Here is a 23,714-nt window from a genome sequence, read left to right on the forward strand (position 1 = left end):
ATGGATTCTACTCTCTATCTACCACCAAATTTTGAAAGAGAACATTTGTGTGCTCAAACTCCAGCGCTCTTAGACCATGCAGCATGATAATGATCTAAAGCACACCAGTAGGTACACCTTTAAAATGGCAATAACAACAAAATAGTTACGATTTTGAAGTGGGTAAGTAAATTAAAGTCCGGATTTAAATCCTATTGAAATGGGGTGGTGTGATCTGAAACGGACTGTTCATGCTAGAAAACCCTCTAATGTTGCAAAATTGAAACAGTTCTGCACAGAAGAGTGAGCCAAAACTCCTCAAAGGGTTGTAAAAAAACTCCTCACAAATTATTGTAAACGCTTGAATTTAGTTATTGCTGCCAAAGGTGGCACAACCCGTTGTTAAGTTCAGGAGGCAATGGGATCGATCACTTTTACATTTTTTCTTGAATTTCTTTGGATCGTGGCATGTTGCTCTGATCTTGTAGCCTACGTCACTTTGTCTGACACATTCTATTGAAGTGTGATTTCAATATTGAAGTGTGATTCAACACATATGGTGGTAATCAGGTGTGGGTGTGACCTGTGAAATTGAACTCAACTTTCCAACAATTAGTCACAGTTATTTTGTGATTTCACAAAGGGGGAAATTATTTTTTTCACATAGGGCCAGACAAGTTTTTTAATTGTTTCTTGCTTCGTAGAGAAAATCATTTGGAAAATGATTTTCCATTTCTCTGGGTTGTCTCTGTGTCATACTAAAATCAGATTGATGATCTAAAACCTTTGTGTGTGCTGAATATGCAAAAAAACACAGAAATCAGGAAGAGTGCAAATACTTTTTTTTACAGCACTGTACAACATGTGTTGCTTACATTATACATCTTATGTAAGGCTTGTCATGTTTTGCGGCTCCAAACAAATTTGTTTTTTTTGGTCCAGTATACCTTTCAACATTTTGGGTTGCTGACCCATGGTAGAGTGGATAGTACTTTCCATTGTAGCTCCTGAGACTCAGGATTAAATGCAGATCATGGCTAGTACAGAACTCGTCTCACCTTTAATAAGCTAATACAAATGTAATTTAGAGGACAGTGGACAGTTTTCAATGGTGACACAATTGACAAAGGTTAAAAGCAGGGCTAATGGTGCAATTACTGTATTGGCCCGATGATTCTAATGATCTTTTTCAAGACTCAAGTTTGAAAAAAGACATTTTGAACACTACATTTTTATACAGAAAATAATTACAGTACATCTAAAACAAATGATTATAACAATATAATCAAACTATTTATAAGCAAGCTGTGAAAGTATAGACAGAAAACCAAAAACTTACCATCACTGTCAAATATTTAAAAAACAACAAAGCCTGAATTTACAAAATCTTCCATCACTACGCTCCTATTGATTTTTTGTTCAAACTGCTCAAGGACTAAAGACTAAAACCGCCATCGGCTATTAACCAATTTGCTATGATAAAACAAAAAAATTGCAATAATTGCATTAACCACCAACATTTTCAGAATTCGCGTTAAAGATATCTGTCGCCATTTAGCGTTGTGAATGGGTACAACGTCTTAACCCCGACTTAAAGGCGACCGTTACTTTTTCAGTCTTACTTCAATGCAAAAACATCGTCTTATATTCGGGCCAATGTGGTATACATAAGCTGATTCCCATCTTGGTCTCCTCTTTTCGCTGTGATGGTCAGATCTGGCCCTGCCGTGTGGTGCTAGCCATTTCACTACCCTGCCGATGCTGTCTGCGTGGGTGACGTTCGCGTCCCTCACCTGCTGCCTTTTTTTTTTAGGTGTGCGCCATGGAGCGTCCATGCTGTTGCGTACACTATGGTTCCCTCCTCATGTCACCTGAGGCCGGCGTTCGGGTCGTGGTGCCTCAGCATCTGCTTCTGCTCTGTGGCTATAAAAGACAAGGGCTAATCTTGACCTCGGCTATTTGGTTATGTTGCTGCCTTGTTGGTGGAATGTACGGCTCCATTGGGTGACAGCCTCCCTGAGGCTTTGGCGGCAGTGCCTGAGCCGCCTGACATGCCCTTGGGCGGCTGTCATCTTCTCTTGGCTGCTTTCGCTTCCCAGTGCTACGACGGTCGGTTTAGTCGGGCTCCTGCGTCATTGGATCTGGTCCCCATGTTCTTGTTGCAAGGCTCTGCAGTTGTTTCCCCTGAAGACTGGATGCTGGCAGTGTTGTACAGCGCGTTAGCCTGCCTGTAATTTGGGTTTCCGCCTGCCGAGGTGCCTGTGTCTTCTTTTGGCATCTTTTGTTTCCCTTGGTAGATTATTTCAGGAGACTGTTGCTTGGTGATATTCCGTGGCCCTCTTTGGTGGAGAGTCTGCTTTTGGGTCCCTTGGAGAGTTACTTATTTCAGTTGTGCAGTTTTTCAGCTTCTGTTGGCGGGATGATGACCTTCTTGTTGGGCATTTGGCGACGGTGTGCACGTCGGACGCCTTGGTAACTCATTAGCTTGCCTTTTTCGGTATTCTGGACTATAGGTGCTGTTGCCGCCTACGGGATGGGTTTCTGCGATGTGGTTGGATGCTTTTGCCCTGGGGGCGATAGATGTGATGTCTTGTTTTAGCGCTCTTTTATAGTAAAATACAATTACCAACAATTTACCATCATATATTATTTGATTCTTCCATTCTATAAAATCCTTTAAAAACAAAGTTTTTGAAAAATGAAAAAATGAAAATCAGACATAGGCATTGTCGTCATCATTGACTTGACAAAAAGCCTAGTAGTCATCATACCCTCAGCGGCGTATGACGAAATTGTATAGTGCTTCTCCACATGTTCGTCTTCCCAGGCCAGACACATTTATGACATTTATTTATGACATATTCATACTTGTTAGCTCTCCGCCTTGAGCGCCATCAATCCAGCGACTGCAAGTTGCCTCACCCATGCCAACAAGAATAAGATGGATCACTTACCTCTCACAGTCTTCTTACTTACCCTCCCTCAATCAGCCTGTGGAAGTCAGATCCACGCCAAACGAACTTCCTGTTACTTCATTGCGACTTAATTTCATAGAAGGGATTTGTGTTGTCGTCACGTCACGTGTTGCTGCAGGTTCAGAGTCCTGATGGCTGCTGTCACATAATCAATGTTTTTGGGATGTGACCGGTGAAAAAATATGGAAACATGGTGAGAACATGCCAGGAATTAAAGCATTGATTGCAATGATTCAGAAATGTGAGTGCTAACAACTCTGTCACTATCTACACAAACTCCCATTCATGTATCCCATCATAATATATATTAATAAAATGAATGATTAAGAGTACTCTCGAGTTCAAGTCCCTTTTCATGGTATAACTGGTGTGTTTGGAGATGGTTACTGAGGAGACAGTATGCAGAGGGCCTCTTGTGGCCCCCACTGAAAGCCTTTCTTTCCTTGATAGATGTCTGACCTCTTGCTGAGTACAGATTTGTAATCCATGGAGCATGTAGATCACACTTTTTGTAATAATGCTCACAGATTAGTCACATAAAAATGTCACTTGAACCTCGATAGAGTTTATAGTTAGATTAAATGGCATTTATCATGTTTGGGATTTACCTAGACATTTGCTTCTGGATATGCGAGTCATTCTGGTTTTCAAAGCCATGTGCAGCAGCTATTGTCAAACAACACTGTGCAACATTGACTGAGAAACTTCAAAAAGGGGCTACTACTGTACAGTAGATGTGGCTCGCTATAATATGAGCCACAGGCAACAGATTTTCCTGTGAGTTAAGAGGAAACGGTGTTATTTGATATGAGATTGCACAATTACAAACCACATGTGGTACAATTTAATGAGATTTAATCAAAGAGTAATGAGTAAAACTGTTGCCTTGTGCAATGTATCAAGTTGACAGATACTTTTAAATCTGTACTATAGCCTAGGTAATTAACTAAATGTAGTTGAATATTCTGAGCCGCCTGATAGTGTAGTGGTTCACTTGTCTGACTTCGGTGAGGGTAAGCGTTGGCTCATTTCCAGTTGTTGGTGGTGTGGTTGTGAGTCTGAATGGTTGTTTGTCTTTCTGTGTGCCCTACGGCTAGCAGGTGATCAGTCTGCCTTACTTAAAATCAGATGGGATAAGCAATCTTGAGCAAGCCAGGAATCATACCCACAATCGCTTGATTTGAAGTCTGGGGCATTTTCCAGTCCACTAGTGCTAGGTTTCAGCTGTGTGAGTGGTTGACAGGCGTTTTGTGCCAAGAACGATGGCACAGAATATGGAAACCTTTAATGTTAACATGGATACGTTGGCTACTTCAACATTTGTACACATTATATAAATTATGCGTGAGTGAAATGTTATATACATTGATTGTTATTACATTGCTCAGATAGTTGATGCCCAGAGCAAACGATCTGTGAAATACAGTGTTCCCTCGCTACTTTGCGCTTCAGCTATTGCGGACTCAGGGCTTCGCAGATTTTTTTCAGGAAAAAAATAAATAAAAAATGTAAAGATATTAAGTTAAAATTATAAATTACATCATCTTACAAGAGGTGGAAACAAAATATTCAATAAGAATTATTAGTAATTGCATGAAAGAAATGGTCAATAACATGGGGAGAGTTCAGGAATCGCATTGATGACATCATGGCGCATCTTCACCGCCCAAAAAAACAATGTTCACAACTCCCAATAACGATGTTTCTTACGTGCAAAAAAACTGCAGAAGATCCTCCATACGGACTACTACCATGTTTTTGCTTGGTGGTGCTTTTGTGCACGTGTTACACGTTTCTTTAAGCATTTTTGAAGGGGCACCTCTACTTCGCGGAAATGCACTTATTGCGGGGGGTCCCGGTCCCCATTAACCGCGATAATAAACCACAATTGAGCATTTTGAATGTTACGTCTTTGGTAACGTTGAGTGTGGAAACGTAGAGTGGTTGGACCCAAATGCAGGGAAGGGAGCAATTGATGAGGATGGAGTGGTCTAACAAAACTTTAATTCTTTAGGCAAAAGGGGTTTCTTGAAACTTAACGACTTAGAGTTAAATAACAAAACCAAACCTGAAGGGAACACACGGGGAAGCGAAGAACGTGGAGCATGGAACGTGGAAAAATGGAGCATAGCAATGCAGCGTGGCATGAAGGAAACAAAGCAAGTGATTTGACAATGAACTGACAAACACAACGGGCTTAAATAGACAGAACGATGAACTGATAGTCAATTACTCGCAGCTGGTCAACAAAAGGAAATGGGAAGCCAGGAGGGACATAAGAGGCGAAAAGCACACACACACACACAGTGAAAAAGGGAATAACAAAACCCAAATAAACCTAACAGTGTGGTTGTGAGAATTTGGAACATGGAGAAACAGATGTTTCATTAGAAGTTTTACTTTGACTGCTTGCTGAAGTTTCACTTCACAGCTTATTATTTATTTAATAGTTTTTACCAAAATGTAGAGAAATGAATTGGTAAGTTTGAGCTCTGATTTTTTTCCTTGGTCAGGAGTGGCTTAGACACAAAGAGAAAAATTGTTAAACTAGGAGAGTCAAATAGCCACACAAAAACACACAATTAAAACCATATTATTCACCATAATACTTTCTTCCTCTTACAAAAAAAAAGTGTGTTCATGTCAAGGTAATTGTCCGCCCTCAACACTCACATCAAAAACAACTTAGCCAGAGTTAACGCATCAACTACCCTGGAGATTGCTGTGGAAAAGAGCCACATTAAATTTGGCCGGGAGCTGCATGCGGTTCGAGAGCCACGTGTTCGCCACCCCTGTTCAAAGGTAATAAACAATAATCCCATTTTTTATTTTTACGTTATACTGTATTTTGACCAGGCAGGCTTGGCCAAAATTTTGCATGCCACTGTACATAATCAAAAATACTTTTATCCTTAAGTCTTTCTCGGCAAACAAAGAACATGTTTCAATTGTATATTTGGACACAATTAAGAATGAAGTGCTTTGAGTAATTGACTGAACAAAATATGGACACACTGATTTTTGGGAACTCAGGAAATTTGGTTTCCAACTTATCACGTTTTCTGGTCTTAATTGCTTTGTGAACTTCGGTCGTTTCAAGACATTGCAGCCAGCATGAAGTAAAAACAAAGACATTATCCCTTGTTTTGTTAAGTGTTTTTAGCTGTTGACTGTGTTCCTCCACCACACATGCACACTTTAAAGTCGCAAAGGTCTGAGCATCGTATCTACTCTAAACTCCTTTATTCAACACAATAAGGAGCTAAATAACAAATATTTAAAGGAAATTGGTTTGAAAAACAGCCTTGGTGACAAACGCAGGATGTCTGGATATTCAAACATGTACATTCTGTATACGACCTCCATCAAAAAAGATTAACAGAGGCGTACCGCATTTAAACAAGTGAAGACAAACAACAATTTAATATTTTATATCACTGCATTAGAAAGGAAAACACTTCTTGCAGCTTATAAAAATGTCTGAAATGTCTTAGTGGCAATATTGACACATCCAACAATTCGCCAAGAAGACCAAAACGATAAAAGTCTTTTTAAGATACAAGTCTTTGCTTCACATGTTTCCACTTTACAGGCTTAAAGAGAACAAATTGCACCTCATTTTGGTAAGTTGGGTATTTTTAATAGCATTTGGCTGGTAGAGCTGCACCACAATCGCTTGCATGCCAAACAACAGTACTGACTCGGCAGTAAAAAAAAAAAAAAAAGAGTATGTGTACAGGACCGTCTACAAGCTGATTACTGCGTCCAGGAGTTTTTTTGTTTTGTTTTGTTATGTTTTTTTGAGAAAACTACTCCAACTTCTCTGTGTGGCCTAGTTTGACTCTGCTTAACAAGACTGAGTCTAACAGATATTTTACCCTGCTGTAAACTGGAAGCATGTGAAGAGAATAATGAACTAATACAGAGATAATTTCTTTTGTATGAATCCCCTAAAAATAGAAAGGTTTGAGGAACCCACATCAATCAACCATATCTGAAAATCTCAGACTATCCCTTGTTTGTGCTAAAAAACCTCAAAAGTTACTTTGATTCTGCTTTTCAGGGTGTGTGGGTTTTCAAAGAACCCCTGCATGTCTTTGTGTGTGCGCCTTTGTGATGTCTTATGCCTTAATGCTTCTGTTGTTCTATCAACGGAAAAAAATGATAAAGGGGTTTCTGGATCAAAGATATGGTATTCTACCAATTATAAAAGTCAATTGTTTTACCCCAGGAATTCAAGTATAACAGAACCTCTGTTAGACTTTAAAAAAAAGTTTTCTGATCACATGTTGTATACCAGCTGTTATGGTATCAAAAGAATATTTATGGCATACCTTCCCAAGATAAAGTTAGTATAATATTAAATCTTACACTTTCTTATGCAATTGATTGCTCATTTATGTAAATAGCCTTTTTGGATTGGATAACTTTATTCATCCCGTAATCGGGAAAATTCTTTGTTGCAATAGGAAGAGGGTGAGGATGCAGGAATAGGAAAGGCATTATACACAAATAGGTACTTAATAGTAAGTTAATAAATAAATACATGAATAAATATATAAATAGGTAACTGTGTTGCTGAGATATATATATATATATATATATATATATATATATATATATATATATATATATATATATATATATATATATATATATATATATATATATATATATATATATATATATATATATATATATATATATATATATATATATATATATATATATATATATATATATATATATATATATATATATATATATATATATATATATATATATATATATATATATATATATATATATATATATATATATATATATATATATATATATATATATATATATATATATATATATATATATATATATATATATATATATATATATATATATATATATATATATATATATATATATATATATATATATATATATATATCTTCCTCTCTCTAAAATCTAAATCCTGTTCCCATAAGTATCCTTTCTTGTACAGTGTTCCCTCGGTCATCGCAGTTAATTGGGACCGGGACCACCCGCGATAAGTGAATTTCCGCGAAGTAGGGATTCCCCTTCAAAAATGGAACCAAAATAATTTTTAAATTATGTTCAATATTAAAGTGGAAAATAGAAAATATTTTTATAGATTTGTTTTTAGATTTTATACCCTTATTACCCTTTTTGAACTAAAAAGAAAGAAAATAAATTGATTATTATTGCAATTATTGATTTTAAAAAGTGGAATATCCCGAAATATATTATAAATGTATAATCGTCATGATCCTAAAACAGAAAGTCGGCATTCATGATTTACTTTCTCAGGCCGCGCAAAATGATGTGGCAGGCCAGATTTGGCCCCTGGGCCACCACTTTCCCACCTGTGCAAGGCATTGCACTAGCAGAGTTTGAATCATGAGTAGCTATTCACAAATGTTGCGCTTTCAATGCTGCATGTTGCATAATCAAACTTTTCTTGCTTTCTCTCGCAACAGAGAAGCTTTAACCTGTAATTCTGGCCATTAGATTCCTCTTTCCTGCTGATAAAGAAATAAATACATAATCCCAAAGACCACATGTAAGATTAAACACTTGTGCAACGCATAGTGTTTGAATTTACAGGTGATGGTAACTACTTCACATGTAATGCCAATTATTGGCACTAAAGTGAAAAAAAGGAGGATATAGTCAAGTGTCATATCAGGCTAGACAATTAGTGCCCAGTGGTATCTGTTTGTTTGACGAGTGTCACTGGATACACATCTAATGAGTCAAGTTACTTAGAATGATATTGTCGTCAGGGTGTAAAGGGATGTCATGGCCATGTTAGAATGACGCATACACAATGACCCACAATGAACTTTCCTCTCATTAAGAATTCTGGGATGAAACCTTCTGCAGGGACAGATGGCTTTTGTAGAATAAATAATTATGCCTTTATCTTCGTCAGATTATGTTGGTTCTTTTTTAAAACAAGTTGATGTTATTTTTGTTGTTATTATGTTGATGCTGAGGGCATTAAAGCACCAGACAGTACAATTTAAATCAACGATTGATGCCACAGGAATGCAAATATGAATCTTTTCATTGTTTTTCATCACTGAGTGTCATCTTAAATCCACCCAAACCCAGTGATAAAACTGTCTGGGGAAACTTTTTACGAATTAGGCCTTTTATAAAATTAGGCAGCGTCAGCAAACAATGGAAAGAAAGCTTGCAGTTGTTACGATCGTGGGCGGATGACCCCAAAGCAGGTGAATGCACAGTGGCGGTCCGCGGATTTTCTAGTGACGCCTTCAGCAAATCAATCCAACCCTCAAAAACTATTTTATGGCTATAAAACCTTTGCTGCAGCTACAGCTTGCGACACATGAAAATACAATTGAAATATTATTTAGGAATATAGCCATATTTACCCACCAAAAGTCATTTTTACCTGTACACAATATCGATCCTTCTTTATTTCCTCCTTCTTTTCTATCGACATGGAAGCCACTGCTGAAAGTCAAGCCTATCCTGTCGTATTTCTGGCAAATGTTTTTATATCAATTTAGTGCTGAAAATGTCGTTCCCGGCTGTGACAGGCTTGCTGGCTTTCGACCTTTCTTAATTATGTCCAGCTTTTTTTCTTGAAAAGTCCATCTTGAAAATGGCTTTGACAGTAAATCTGCAAACAAATCAATTTCTTACAAAACAGCTAATGAATCAACACAACAATGTATTTGCTTGTGCAGCTCCCTCCGAATACAGTTTGGTAGCTCTGGCTAGTCCACTCTATCACTAGCTAATCATAGTTGGTGAAAGCGATGACGTATCCCTACGCTTGCGAGAAGGCAATGGTATATCCCAATGCCTGCGAGAAGGCCTTTGTGTCACCAAATCAAATTCTGATTGGTTAAAGCAAATTTCTTATCGACGCTTATTTAGTGCGGCAGAGCCTGCAGAACTGATTGTGAAGGCCTTGAGGCAGACTTCTGACACTGGCAACAAATAATGGCTGAAATGTGATTGGTTAAATGCTTCAATAGGAAAAGACACATCTGTAAGCAGTGCAAACAGGGGGAAAAACAATGAAAGGAAGCTAACAGAAAATTTGGAATATTTTGAATAAGTGTTCATTGACAAAATATAATTAACATCAGTCTGTGATTCAGATATTTCTTAGGCCAGCAGAGAAGGCCCTGACGGCCCACCATTGCAAATGCAGCAATCGGTGGACAACAGTTGGAACCTTCACAAGGTGTCTCCTGGGAAGCCGCCCATCGCGGCCTGCGAATCTAACAAAACCACCCAGAGCTGCCACCCAGGAACGTGGCGCCCAACGTTTTGCTCCCTGAAAGAACTAATCCGTGGTAGCGGTGTTGAGGGTAATCCTCAGGCGCCTGATGTGATTTAACAACAACAACAACAATGCAGCAGTCTCGATGTAGAACTTTCTATTTATGGAAAGCATTCCAAAGACGGCAAATGCACAAAAGGAGAAGTCTAAGGAGGTCGTTTGTAGTGGTGTCCAGAATGAAGGTACAATGCGTGTGGTCAAGATTGTGGTCCTGGTTCGTGGTCGAAGTGTGGTCAGGATCCTGGGAACAAAACAAAAAGTTGGAGATCAGGTGTGGCAAACATGGAGATAGCGCGGGAAGGTACTTAACAGTAAACTGGTTAAGACGATCCAGCGGCGTGGTCATGCTCTGTTCGGCTTAAATACTTTTTGCTGATCGATGAATCGCACCTTAACCCCTTAAGACATTAGGTGCTGGTCCTTTGATTGAATAGCGGGTACAACCACCCACCAGTCTGGTCCTGACAGGAGTACAATAGACTTTGTGAGTCTCCATAAATTCAAATATTCCTCCATGATGTATTCATTGACTTCATTCATCGAAAAGAAAATCTGATGATATCCCTAAGTCCTACTACTGGTACCTTGTGATTGGCTGAAAAAAAGGTAAATGGGCCTGTTTTTGAGGTCAGGGAACCTATTTATTATTATTAAGCTATTATTTAGGTATTTAATTGAGAAAGGCAACTTAAGACAATTGCAAAGGTTATGAAATGCTTCTGTGCGGCATACAAGCTTGATACATCAACAACACATGCATAGATTATATGCGAGTGATATGGAAAGCGGACACCATTGGGGCAGCTTGCCGCTTTCTCGACTAAGGTTTTTTTGTTTTTTGTTTTGGAGAGTGCTTTTATAATACAATTGGATGACACACACAAGCATCTTTCTGGCACTGACACAGTGGTTTCTTGAAAATTCTGCTCCATTAGTTGCACTTTACACATATTTGGTCAACCAGTGAAAAGTGTGCTTGTACTTTAATGTCTTTTTTTTGTCTCTTGTCATCACTTTAAAGAAAGACCTCATTTGCTAGTTCGAGTGATTCACTGCTACTGTTATCCATTTTATCTTCACATCCCTTTTTTCTTTCAAAGAAGTATAATATTTTTCATGATTTGTGTTTTTCTGTGTTTTACTTTCTAAACAATACTAACAGTATTATTATATATTTTTGTCAGAAAAGAAAATTAAAATGGGGGAATTCAGTTGAGGCTGGGTTGAAGATAACTTTTCTTTCAACAGTAATAACTCTCATTGGTGCCCCACCCCAAGGCATTCAGTCACTCACTTATTCCTGGGTGTTATGAAGATGCACGCTTTCACACTGGGAGCGGAAATGCTGCACTCCCATGCAAATAAAACAACATTGTTGTAAGTGAGTCATTTGATGCACTCATTAGAATTGAATTGAATGCTTTTATTATCATTATCCAAGTATAATGAGATTTAAAGCTTCACCACAAAGTGCACAAATAACAATAAAAAACTAACAGACAAATAAATAATGAATAAATAATAAATCATTAGCAAATGATGACAATAATTAAGTTGTCAACAACATAAATAAGTTGGGAAGTGCTTAAATAGGAACAACAAACAAACAGATAAATAATTAACGAATAAGTAATAAATAAATAAGTAGTAAATAAATATGTAGTAGTCAACATAATAAATATGTAGTAGTCAACATAATATGTAGTAGTCAACATAATAAATATGTAGTAGTCAACATAATAAATATGTAGTCAACATAATAAATATGTAGTAGTCAACATAATAAATATGTAGTAGTCAACATAATATGTAGTAGTAAACATAATATGTAGTAGTAAACATAATATGTAGTAGTAAACATAATAAATATGTAGTAGTCAACATAATAAATATGTAGTAGTCAACATAATAAATATGTAGTAGTCAACATAATAAATATGTAGTAGTCAACATAGTAAATATGTGGTAGTCAACATAATAAATATGTAGTAGTCAACATAATGTGTAGTAGTAAACATAACGTGTAGTAGTCAAATGTGCAGTAGTCAACATAACGTGTAGTAGTCAAATGTGTAGTAGTCAACATAATGTGTAGTAGTCAACAAAACGTGTAGTAGTCAAATGTATAGTAGTCAACATAATAAATATGTAGTAGTCAACATAATAAATATGTAGTAGTCAACATAATAAATATGTAGTAGTCAACATAATGTGTAGTAGTCAACATAATGTGTAGTAGTCAACATAACGTGTAGTAGTCAAATGTGTAGTAGTCAACATAATGTGTAGAAGTCAACAAAATGAATAAGTCGTAGTCAACATAATAAATAAGTCATAGTCAACATAATGAATAAGTACTAGTTGTCAACATAATAAATAAGTAATAGTAGTCAACATAATAAATAAGTAATAGTAGTCAACATAATAAATAAGTACTAGTAGTCAACAAAATAAATAAGTAATAGTAGTCAACATTATAAATAAGTCATAGTAGTCAACATAATAAATAAGTAATAGTAGTCAACAAATGGTTACACAAAAAAAGTAGGTACAAAAGTGAGAATTCAGTTTTAGTCTTGATTAGGTCCTCCTAGGTGCAATTGAGTATGGTGATGGCTCTTTGGAAAAAACTGTCCTTGAGTCTGTTTTTCTTGGCTGTTATGGTCCTAAAGTGCCGGACAGATTGCAAAAGGTTGAAAAAACAATGAATTAATATAGTTCATAAAATAATATTCAAGTTGTCTGGGGCAAACAGCATAGAAATTCTTTGAGATTTGAAAACTTTTAAGTATGGAAGCTTTATTAATTACATTGCCTAACCAATACATATTTTCAAACGCATCTCTACCAATCCACCAACAAAATGTAGTAATAACTATACTTGTTATGGACCAGCTGAAAGCGTGAAAAAAGCAGTTTTTTTTATCTCTCGCGTATTGGGTGGAAGAGGAGGAATGCTGTTATTTTTTCCGAAAAAGACGGTGATAAAAAATGGTGAAACTTTCAAATTGTAAGATGTTATGTATATTATTAACCTGTCAAATTGAATATGCTCACATATGCACGCACGCCATCATGCAAACAATATCCACATACAAAGTATTCCCACAGAACACCAACAGGAAATGGACGTTTGACCATTAACCCATAATGTACACGCTGTGTGTTTACACAAGACGGACAGATTAGTCCTCCTCCTCCTCTTCCACACAAATTGAGTGAAACTTTGAAAAATGTGAAAAAATGAAAGCGACCGTGGGCAACGATTACAATTTTTAATCCATTAACTAATTAAACACCCATCCACCAACCCCAACAAAACGTTTTTGGGTTTCCTCTGGGTATACTTTGGTTTGCTCCAGCACCCCCCTGCGACACTCAAAAAATGAGATGAGATGACAAATTGTCAGAATAATCTGTGACATGACTATTTTTCATTTTTGCCCTCATATGATCTTATTCAATTAATATTACAATAACTCTATAGTTATGTAAATGGTGATGCATTGTTTTTGTCATTTAAGGCCGTGTTACTGGTTGTGTCAATGCCGAACCTGATTTAATCAAATTAAAATCAACATTAAAAAATAATTGCTCATCTTCCTGTTGGGATTTTCATTAAGTCGTTTGTTTTTTGCCAAAAATATAATTAACAACCTGTGTGGAAATGGTTGACTAACGAACCTAGGCTGACTACAGTAGGGACAGTTTTCTAATCAATCACAGGGCATATCTAGAGATGTTATTTACATGGTATGATATGTTTGACAAATTCTCTAAAATCTATGTCTTATATGAACAGGTTGTCTGAAAAGAGTAGGTACTAAATGAATCTTGGCCTTGTTACATTTTACGAATTTTGTGTGAACATTTAGGTAATTAGAAAAGATCACATCTGCAGGCTTTTAAAAAACGTGAATGTCCAAGATAACGCAATCTCATGACCTCAGCCTTTGCAAAGTCTCTCCAGAGAATTTCTCAAGCCTAGATATTTGTTTTGCCCCCTCATAAGAAACACAGTACAGTTATGAAGAATTTTCCCCAAAAGGAACTATGAAATAAAACTTGTGAACTTGTACATTGTGTTGAATATTTGAATGTTGTTTCAGGTTATGCCTTCTTTCTTCTCCTTGTCAACAGCCTAATTCCATGTGTTACCTAATCTGTTCTATACAGGCTCTCGTGTCTTGTCTTGTGTTTTACCGTGTTTATTGAATTTGTTTGTGTTTGGTTGTGATAAGCTTTGGATTGTGTCAGAAATGTGTCCACATTTTTGCCAATTGATCAAATATCTACTGTAATTCAACACAGCCTGAATATATTAAACATTTGCAGTATATTATTGTTTTTGGTATCTAAAATGTACCATTAGTTTTCGCATATCCAAACATGAAAATTGGTCAAATATGACCGAAAATTTTTAGAAAAGTTTATTACCTGCTTCTACTAAAATTGGCATTAAAAAGTATGATTGTTCTAAATTTGGCACCGAAACTCTGAACTTAAAAAAAACTGATTATTCAAACAGTACCATTAATTTGACAAATGATTTAATAGAAGCCTTTGTTTGAAGGTCTACACCTTGAGTGTGTTTAGCGTGGACCTCTCCATGCTGGAGGAGGCTTTTCAAGTGTTTTTTCAGGCCAGGTGACTGTGGGGCATGAGAGTGGAGCAAAAATAATAACTTGTCAGTGTCAGATTATTGTTTCATGCGATTGTATTGAACAACTCCTATTATTTTTGCCACGGGGTGTTGAACAGGATGAGGTCTGATTGAAGCATGTTTTCCACACTGATTTTGCCTTACATTAGTATTTCTAGAATGAGGAAAATTTGTTTTTGTTACAGGGCACAGAGATCTAGCAATCCACAAATAAAACCATGATTCTGCATCTACAACATTGTACAACTTCAAGGATTTTTTCCCTAAAACATTACTGCAATTAATACAAGCATTTTACATTTTAGAGCTGTTGACATTTCAACAAATGTTTATATGTTTAAATAAATCACTTACATTTAAAACATTTTGACATTTTAAAAACCTACTTTTACATTTATTCCTTCATTCATCTTCCGTACTGCCTATCCTCGTAAGGGGTGCAGGAATTGCTGGAACATACCCCACGCTTCAGAATGCCCTTGCTATGACTGAAAACCTCTTCAGACCGTACTCTCTTTGAGTTTTCTACATGCAGCATGAGTGTAAATGGATAAAATTTGGTCAACTAGCAATGTGCTCAAAATGTACTGAACTGTTCCACGATCAATGTGCAGAAATCAAAAGAAACTCTCATAAATGGTGTTGTGATCATTGAAAATAATAAAAGCAATACATATCTCTGCAGGTTGGGGAGAGCATGTATCTGATTAACAATTTATCTGGACTATCTTGATTATATTTCATTCTAATAAGATTATGATGATGATGATTTTTTGCCCACGTCTTTTACCAGTTGCAAAAACACAGTTCATATCAGGCCCAACACTAGACAGGTAGGTGGATGCGCCTGTCATCCAATTACAGTTTCAGCAGCAGATGGGTTGATCAACACCAAATGGGACCCATCAAGGACCTACTTAAGCCACACATCCACTGTCAGTGCCTTCTTCCTTTATTTCTTGTTTTCCCTGCCTGATCTCTGACTTCTTTTTTGTTGTTGTCTTAGAACCATGTCTTTGACGACGCCTCTTGTACCTTTGCCTTGTATTCATATACCATATTTTCACGACTATAAGGCGCACCGCATTATGAGGTGCACCGCATTACAAGGCGCACCGCATTATAAGGCGCACCACATGATAAGGCGCACCCTCAATAAATGAAAATGTTTCCATATATAAGGCGCACTGTATTATAAGGCACACTGTATTATAAGGCGCACTGTCTATTTTGGAGAAAATTTAAGACTTTTAAGTGTTAATTGTTATTGACTTCCAGGTATGAAGCACTCACTACACAGTCACCTCTAGAGCCAGCCATTGTTGATGTTCTTGGATTTTTTTGTATAAAATCTTGCAGTGGGAAAGGAGCTATATGATGTAAGATTTTGTAAACTAAGATGGCATTTGCATATTTCACAGTATTGTTTCAGTTCAGGCGTTTGTGTTTTTTTAATATCCGACAGTGGTGGTTTTTAGTTTTTCGTTTTCTGTTTTTTCCATATATAAGGCGCACTGGATTATAAGGCACCCTGTCTCTTTTGGAGAAAATTTAAGACTTTTAAGTGCGCCTTATAGTCGTGAAAATACGGTATATGTATATATATCCATAACTTAGCACGTCGGCCTCACTGCGCTGGGGTCCTGGGTTCAAATCCAGATCATGTCTATCTGTATTGCATGTGCATGTTCTCCCCGGGCCTATGTGGATTTGTCTTGTTGGTGCTGATTCACATTCACATTAATAAGGATACTGAAGTCCATATACAGCTTTTCTAGCCTTTCCAACCAGTTATATGGAATTATGTATTCTTGTTGACAGGTATGTAATAATGATATAATAATGTGTTAATAATTCCACACATAAATCGCACCGGAGTATAAGTCGCATCCCCGGCCAAACTATGAAAAAAAAAACAGTGACTTATACTCCGAACAATACGGTAATTGAAGAGCAGAGGCTTTGCCCACACATGAAGGAGGACATCAAATATGAGATATTAGTTACTTGAACATCTAAGAAGCTAGCTTTATACCAGTGGTTCTTAACCTGGGTTCAATCGAACTTTGGGGATTCAGTGAATCTTGAATTTGAAAAAAAATCACATTTTATTTTACACTAAATTAGGGTTCGGTGAATGCGCATATGACACTGGTAGGTACTCAGTAGCTCCTACAAAGTTAAGAACCACTACTTTATACCGAATAAACGATTTGATTTTTATACTATAAGCATGGCATGAGATAATAAAACAATCAAAATGAAAGACCTCCTTGAGCATAGGAGTTGACATCTCATTCCACCATTCAAAACAATAAAACATGAGGGATAATATTTTTTTTTTAAGAAACAAGGAGCCCACTGAAACCAGGTGATTCAGTTTAACCGGTTAATGAATGTTATACTATGTGGGCCATATTGTTTTCTAACACGGATGTGTATGCGTGTGTTAGCATTGTTAAAGTTTCTATGAGAAAATTAAATGTGGCCATGGGTAGCTAATCAGTGTAATTGCCCTTACAACTACCTTTTAAACACACAAACATGTACACAGAAAAATGCCCAGCAACATCATTGCATGATCAACTTGTGCCTTCTGTTCTTCTGTTTTTGTAGGCTTTTGCACAGACAGGCTTCATTACCTCAAAACAGAGAGCAAAGGAAATCAAACTGAGGACAGATGTTTCCAAGAAGAAAGTTGGGCCTTAAAATACATGGGAAGACTTTTGTCCAGGAAGCCCCTCCACTTGGGAAATCCCACAAAATACACAATACTGTTTTTGCTACATAAAAAGACAATGTAACAAATTACCATTACATACAATTTTATGGGTGACAAACTGACTTCAATAACCTTGGACGGGATTCACTCACAGTTTCAAGAAACAAAAATAAATAGCGATAAGAATAATGTATATACCATAAAATTAAATAGGTTCAAATTAGAAAATGGGACATGGGGACCAATGACAGTGATAGTGATGTCATCTCATCTCATTTTCTGAACCACTTTATCCTCGTAGGGGTGCTTGAGCCTATTTCAGCTGACTCCGGGCCAGAGGCAGTGGACACACTGAATCGGTGGCGAGCCAATCGCAGGGCACAAGGAGCCAGACAACCATTCACACCCATACCTAAGGGCAATTTAGTGTCCAATCAGCATACCATGCATGTTTTTGGAATGTGGGAGGAAACCGGAGTATACCCACACAGGTCCGGGGAGAACATACAAACTTCACACAGGTGGACCGCATCCCTTATAATAGTGGTTCATTTTTTTTTATTCATAGTGGTTACAACTCTCTTCTTCTTTCTTTGTAAAACACACGGTAGACTAATTTATGCTGTCATGGTGTGTTACGCCCCTTAGCATAGCAATAAAAAAAAATTCTGGGCTCATAAGATGCCCGGATGCTTAGGGGGTATTTTCAGCTCTCAAAATTATATTCATGGGAGAGAGTTTAATACCTAAATATCTACTGTTTTCAACAGTACTTAGATATTAAACAGTACTTAATATTAATATCTCTCTTAGATATTAAACTCTCTCATGAATATAATTTTGAGAGCTGGTTTCAACAGGAAACTCTCTCACTGTCACCATTTGACCGGCGACCAAAAGGGACCAAAAGACCGGCGACCAAACGTCCGAGCACCATATATTTTCTCATCTCATTTTCTGAACTGCTTTATCCTCATTAGAGTGGGGGTGCTGGAGCACACACATATATATATATATATATATATATATATATATATATATATATATATATATATATATATATATATATATATATATATATATATATATATATATATATATATATATATATATATATATATATATATATATATATATATATATATATATATATATATATATATATATATATATATATATATATATATATATATATATATATATATATATATATATATATATATATATATATATATATATATATATATATATATATATATATATATATATATATATATATATATATATATATATATATATATATATATATATATATATATATATATATATATATATATATATATATATATATATATATATATATATATATATATATATATATATATATATATATATATATATATATATATATATATATATATATATATATATATATATATATATATATATATATATATATATATATATATGTATTTATATATAAATGCGAGATATTGAAGCCGCAAAGAGGTGAAGGATGACAGCGCATGTTTTCAGGTGTAAGAACAATAGGATAGAGTATCCAAACTGTATATGCACAATTTATTATAGTCTTATGATCTCATATTTAATCTTAATTTTCTTAGATTTTTATCTTTTCTTTTTTTACGCAGGTATTCTGCCTGACATGTTTTTAGTGTTGAATAATATGGCTCCCCATATGAACACCTGCTGTCTCAGTGGGTGCAGGAGAAAGGGGTTCATGTTCAGTATCGGCACTGTTTTTCAAGTTAAAGTGAATGGAGTCACCTTTCTGTTATTATGTTCATATTGGAGGCCCATCTGAAAGCTGCTGGGAGGTAAATAAAGGGCTGAACCAATAAACACTGTGTGATCTTTTTTGAACATAGCTGTTTAGCAGATGTGTTAAGTCAAATAAATAGGGCAGAGCTTCAATACTTCAAATCCAGATCTCTATGAAGGAGAGCAGCAACAGGTGTTCAACTGCAAAATAGGGACGCTTTCTCCCAAACTCGTTAGTACTTTGCTTTCCTAGAGAGGTATTATGAAAACGTTGCAAAGTAATAGGAGTAAGCAGGCATTTGTTGAAATTAGATAACGTACGTGGAACCAATGAGTTGAGTTATTCATTTTCGAGCTCATTGTTGGCTGGCAGCCATTTTCAGGGCTAAATGAGACAACAATTTTCACACAAAATCAAACAATTTGTGAATGATAAGTCAGCCAATCACACATGTTTTGGGGATGTAGGACTAAACCAGAATACCCCAAAAAAACCCACACAGGCATGGGGACAACATGCAAACTCTGCACATGAAGGGTTAAACCCACCAGGGATTTCCCAATTATGATCTCAGAACTTTGAGGCAGCTATGCTTACCACTTTTTCCATCATGCTGCCCCAGTCGGTCAAATCATTGCGAAATAAACAACACAATTCATTAAAATATCACTAAGTGCTGAAACCTTTCAGACCCATGTTATTGATTTAGCTTTCTGAATTTGAAAATTTGTAATCAGCGACAAAACAAGAATATACACAAATAAATCCGGTGGTACCTCTACTCACAAATGCTCCTACATTACAAAAATCTTTGATGGGAAGCTTTTTTCCAACATACAAAAACAGTCCAAGTCACAAAACATCCCCTGAAATGTAAATACACTTCCTATATCTGTTTTAATTTATTTATTTACCTGTCATTCTAGAGTTGTTTCCCATTTGCCATCTCTCAACTCTTGCTGGGCTCCCATTTGCTAAAAGGAAGCTTTGTTGCAGTGATGCCAGAACCAAGGTTAGCGTTCTGTAGGAGGACACTTTAGGCACCTCTACTATGAAGACTCGAATAATAGTAGGCACTGGAATAATACTAGGGAGTGGAAAATTCCAAATGTATTAATAACAGTAGGCACCGGAATAATAGTAGGCAGTGGAAAATTCCAAAAATAATGAATATTAGTAGGCACGAGATAATTAGTGTCTAAACAGATTTGATGCATAGAATTAAAGCTATGATGGAATATTTATTATAAAATCATATCAAGGACAATCATTAATATTTTACCCAGTTTACTAGTAGCATGAATGTTTAAATTCCACAATTAGCTACAAATTAAAGGCATGAAAATTGATTACATAGGCTACTGTAAAGAAATAATCAACTTTTCTGTCAGTCCAAATAAATGTCTCAATTCAAATTGTTAAAAATCAGTTTAAGATACATAAAGAAATATCATATGAAGCAACAAAAGTCTACAAGTGTTCTTAGTAATGATATTATTTGTGTGTATTATCCAGCCTTTTCATTTTTCTTCAATGGTTTCACTTGCATTCATGACTCTTTTTTTCAAACTGCGTCTGGGTTTTGTTACGGTGTCTTTCATCTGACACAGAAATGGCAACTCTACCAGTGGCAATTGCACGTTCGTACTAGTACTAGTACGTTAGTAAAAACAGCACGTGTGCTTTACACGTAGAAAGTTAATGACATAGAACAATGTTGCTGCTGCACGGACTTAATTGAGGCAAAAATTAATAATCGTAGGCACCCGAATAAGAATCGTAGGCATGCGAAAACTTGAGTTGAAAAAATAATCGTAGGCATATGATTATTCGGGTCTTCATAGTAGCTTGTTAGCGGCCACGGGTTCCGACAGGGGAACACAGCGCCAGCCCGACTCGAAATCAACGCTCTCTAGGTGCCTCTGGTAACTGGGTTGGCAGCACCTGGCGGGTTATGATTGCAACAGTCGCAAAAGCCGCAGAACAACAAAGCAAAAGCACTAAGTACAAAGCAAAACAAAGTATATGGGATCATTAAGAATCATTAAATCAAATAATTAAGACGGAAAAGCAGCAAAAACACAAAACGAGCAAGAGCAGACGGAGCTACCGCTACCGCCATCGTTGCATTTCTGATTCTTTTAAATGGAGTAATAGATAATGTTCTTATCTTTCTTTGCATACCTACATATGCATACATATTTCATAAAAAAATGGTATAAATTTATGAGTTTTAAAGGGTTTAGGGTAGGAGTGGGCAAACTGGTCCTCAAGGGTGTAGGTTTTTGTTCCAACCAATTCAACAAAAGCAGTTTAAAGGTTAGACTGCATGTGTTGAATCTGTTAAACCAAATAAGAATTCTGCAGAAAACAAGAAACACTGGTGGGACACCAAATTGGTGAAAAGGTCTCTTCTTTATGGGTTGGAATGAAAACCCACTACAGCCCTTTGTGGAATAGTTTGGTTTAGGGAGTAATTTTGTAGATAGTGGAAAAAAATCTGCTAGCTAAATGTGGTTCTCCTCAAGAAAAGTCCAAGGTATGAAAAACCCTTCTGGAACCAATTATTTTTGTAAGTAGCAGGACCACATAAATCTGGATGAAGATTTGACCACAATCATCAGACTAGCCAGCATCAGACTCATCTATCCATTTTCTAACTTCGGGCGAAAGGTGGACTATACCCTAAACTGGTCACCAGTCAGTGATAAGGCAGTCTGGGAGACCGGCGACCATTTGCACTAACAATGGGTGATCGATTCCATGCTCCTCGCACCAAAGGCAGATGAAAAGGCGACATCAATGATCATTTATTTCATTACTTGTGTGTGCGGGTGGCCGGTGGAGCGAGTGGTTAGCGCGTAGCCTCACAGCTCTGGGGTCCTGGGTTCAAATCTAGGTCATATCCACCTGTGATGAGTTTGTGTGACAGGGTGAAGTAGTTGATGTTATACATGAGTGTAGGTGTTAAGTTAAAAAGGGACTCATGCCGCTAGCATGCGTTAAACACGGGGCGATGACGTAATGGGCACGCGCAAGTCACGCAGTGATTAACCAATGGTCATAGACCTTGGTATAGTATAATAACGGGCTATTCAGACATTTCTCTAAGTTGGTTTGAAATACAACAAAGGACCTGTCTGATTATTTCACCCGTCTTTTAAAGGTATGTTGCTTTGTTTTGAATATCGATTGAGTGTGAGATGTGCAAGAGGCAATAAGTAGCATGTGAGAAAGAACGTAATGCTTAGTGATGCTTGTTTACTTTTTTTATGTGTGCGCGTAAATGTGCGAGTCTCGGGTATTGTTTACAGCAAGCTACCTTCGGCCGCTGGTTATTTACTTTTCATGTGTGCGCGTAAATGTGCGAGTCTCGGGTATTGTTTAAAGCGAGCTACCTTCGGCCGCTGGTTGTTTACTTTTTTTATGTGTGTGCGTGAATGTGCGAGTCTCGGGTGCATTGTTTACAGCAGGCTACTTTCGGCCGCCGTTATAAGGGTAGCATAATAGTTATGCAGTATATGACGGCCGGAACAAAAGGTAACAAGTTACAATACTCATAAGTTATAATCGTTTATGCAGCAAGTACATTGCTTTGGATTATAACGGGTTGTTAATATGTTACTATGTATATATTTGAGTGTTATTGTATATTATGTTTTGTGTGAATTGCTTTGATATAACTAAAGTTGGTTTGAAATACAACAAAGGACCTGTCTGATTATTTCACCCGTCTTTTAAAGGCGAAATACTTCTACCCGTGAAAAATCGCGGGTACAACATTTGCATCCCCCACCTCTATAGAATTGAGCATCCCCTGTGATCCTAATGAAGATCAATCAGTTCAGAATATGAGATGAGATTTAATGAGACTTTAATGTGTTACAATGTGTGCTGTATTAAACTTCAAAAATGGCCCACATTGTCACATGAGTAGATATCAATGTATTATTTCAAATTGAGCCAAAAGGAGTCATCAAAAAGACTATCAAACTGTATTTTCTGGCAAAACCCAACCAGAGGAGGTCAGTTCAGAGTTAACCTCCCTCTACGTCTGTCTCGACATGAAGGTAGTGTGGGAGTGGGGCTTGGGAACCAGTGACTAGTGTTGTTCTCTGCCATTGTTCGTCTTCAGGATGTCCTTCAGGACTGTTACGCAGGTTGGAGCAGAAGTTCTCTTTTACTGTCTGGACAGAAGCCAGGAGAGTCACAACTCTTCTGATGTTGGTAAACTACAGGCTGTTCATTCCAAA

General features: G+C 36.6%; 2 long non-coding RNA genes across 2 annotated transcripts; one reads left to right on the forward strand and one right to left on the reverse strand.

Moving 5' to 3' along the window:
• Nucleotides 1-5,644: 5,644 nt before the first annotated feature.
• Nucleotides 5,645-18,397, forward strand: LOC144192439 (uncharacterized). Its single transcript, XR_013325120.1, has 3 exons — nucleotides 5,645-5,756; nucleotides 10,128-10,564; nucleotides 17,573-18,397. It is a non-coding gene; the product is annotated as an uncharacterized LOC144192439 (long non-coding RNA).
• On the reverse strand, nucleotides 9,958-20,494 carry LOC144192440 (uncharacterized). The gene is made up of 3 exons (XR_013325121.1): nucleotides 20,376-20,494; nucleotides 10,604-10,754; nucleotides 9,958-10,534 (listed from the first exon to the last, which is right to left on the reverse strand). It is a non-coding gene; the product is annotated as an uncharacterized LOC144192440 (long non-coding RNA).
• Nucleotides 20,495-23,714: the final 3,220 nt, after the last annotated feature.

The sequence above is a fragment of the Stigmatopora nigra genome, unplaced genomic scaffold, assembly GCF_051989575.1.
Source record: "Stigmatopora nigra isolate UIUO_SnigA unplaced genomic scaffold, RoL_Snig_1.1 HiC_scaffold_26, whole genome shotgun sequence".
NCBI lineage: Eukaryota > Metazoa > Chordata > Actinopteri > Syngnathiformes > Syngnathidae > Stigmatopora > Stigmatopora nigra.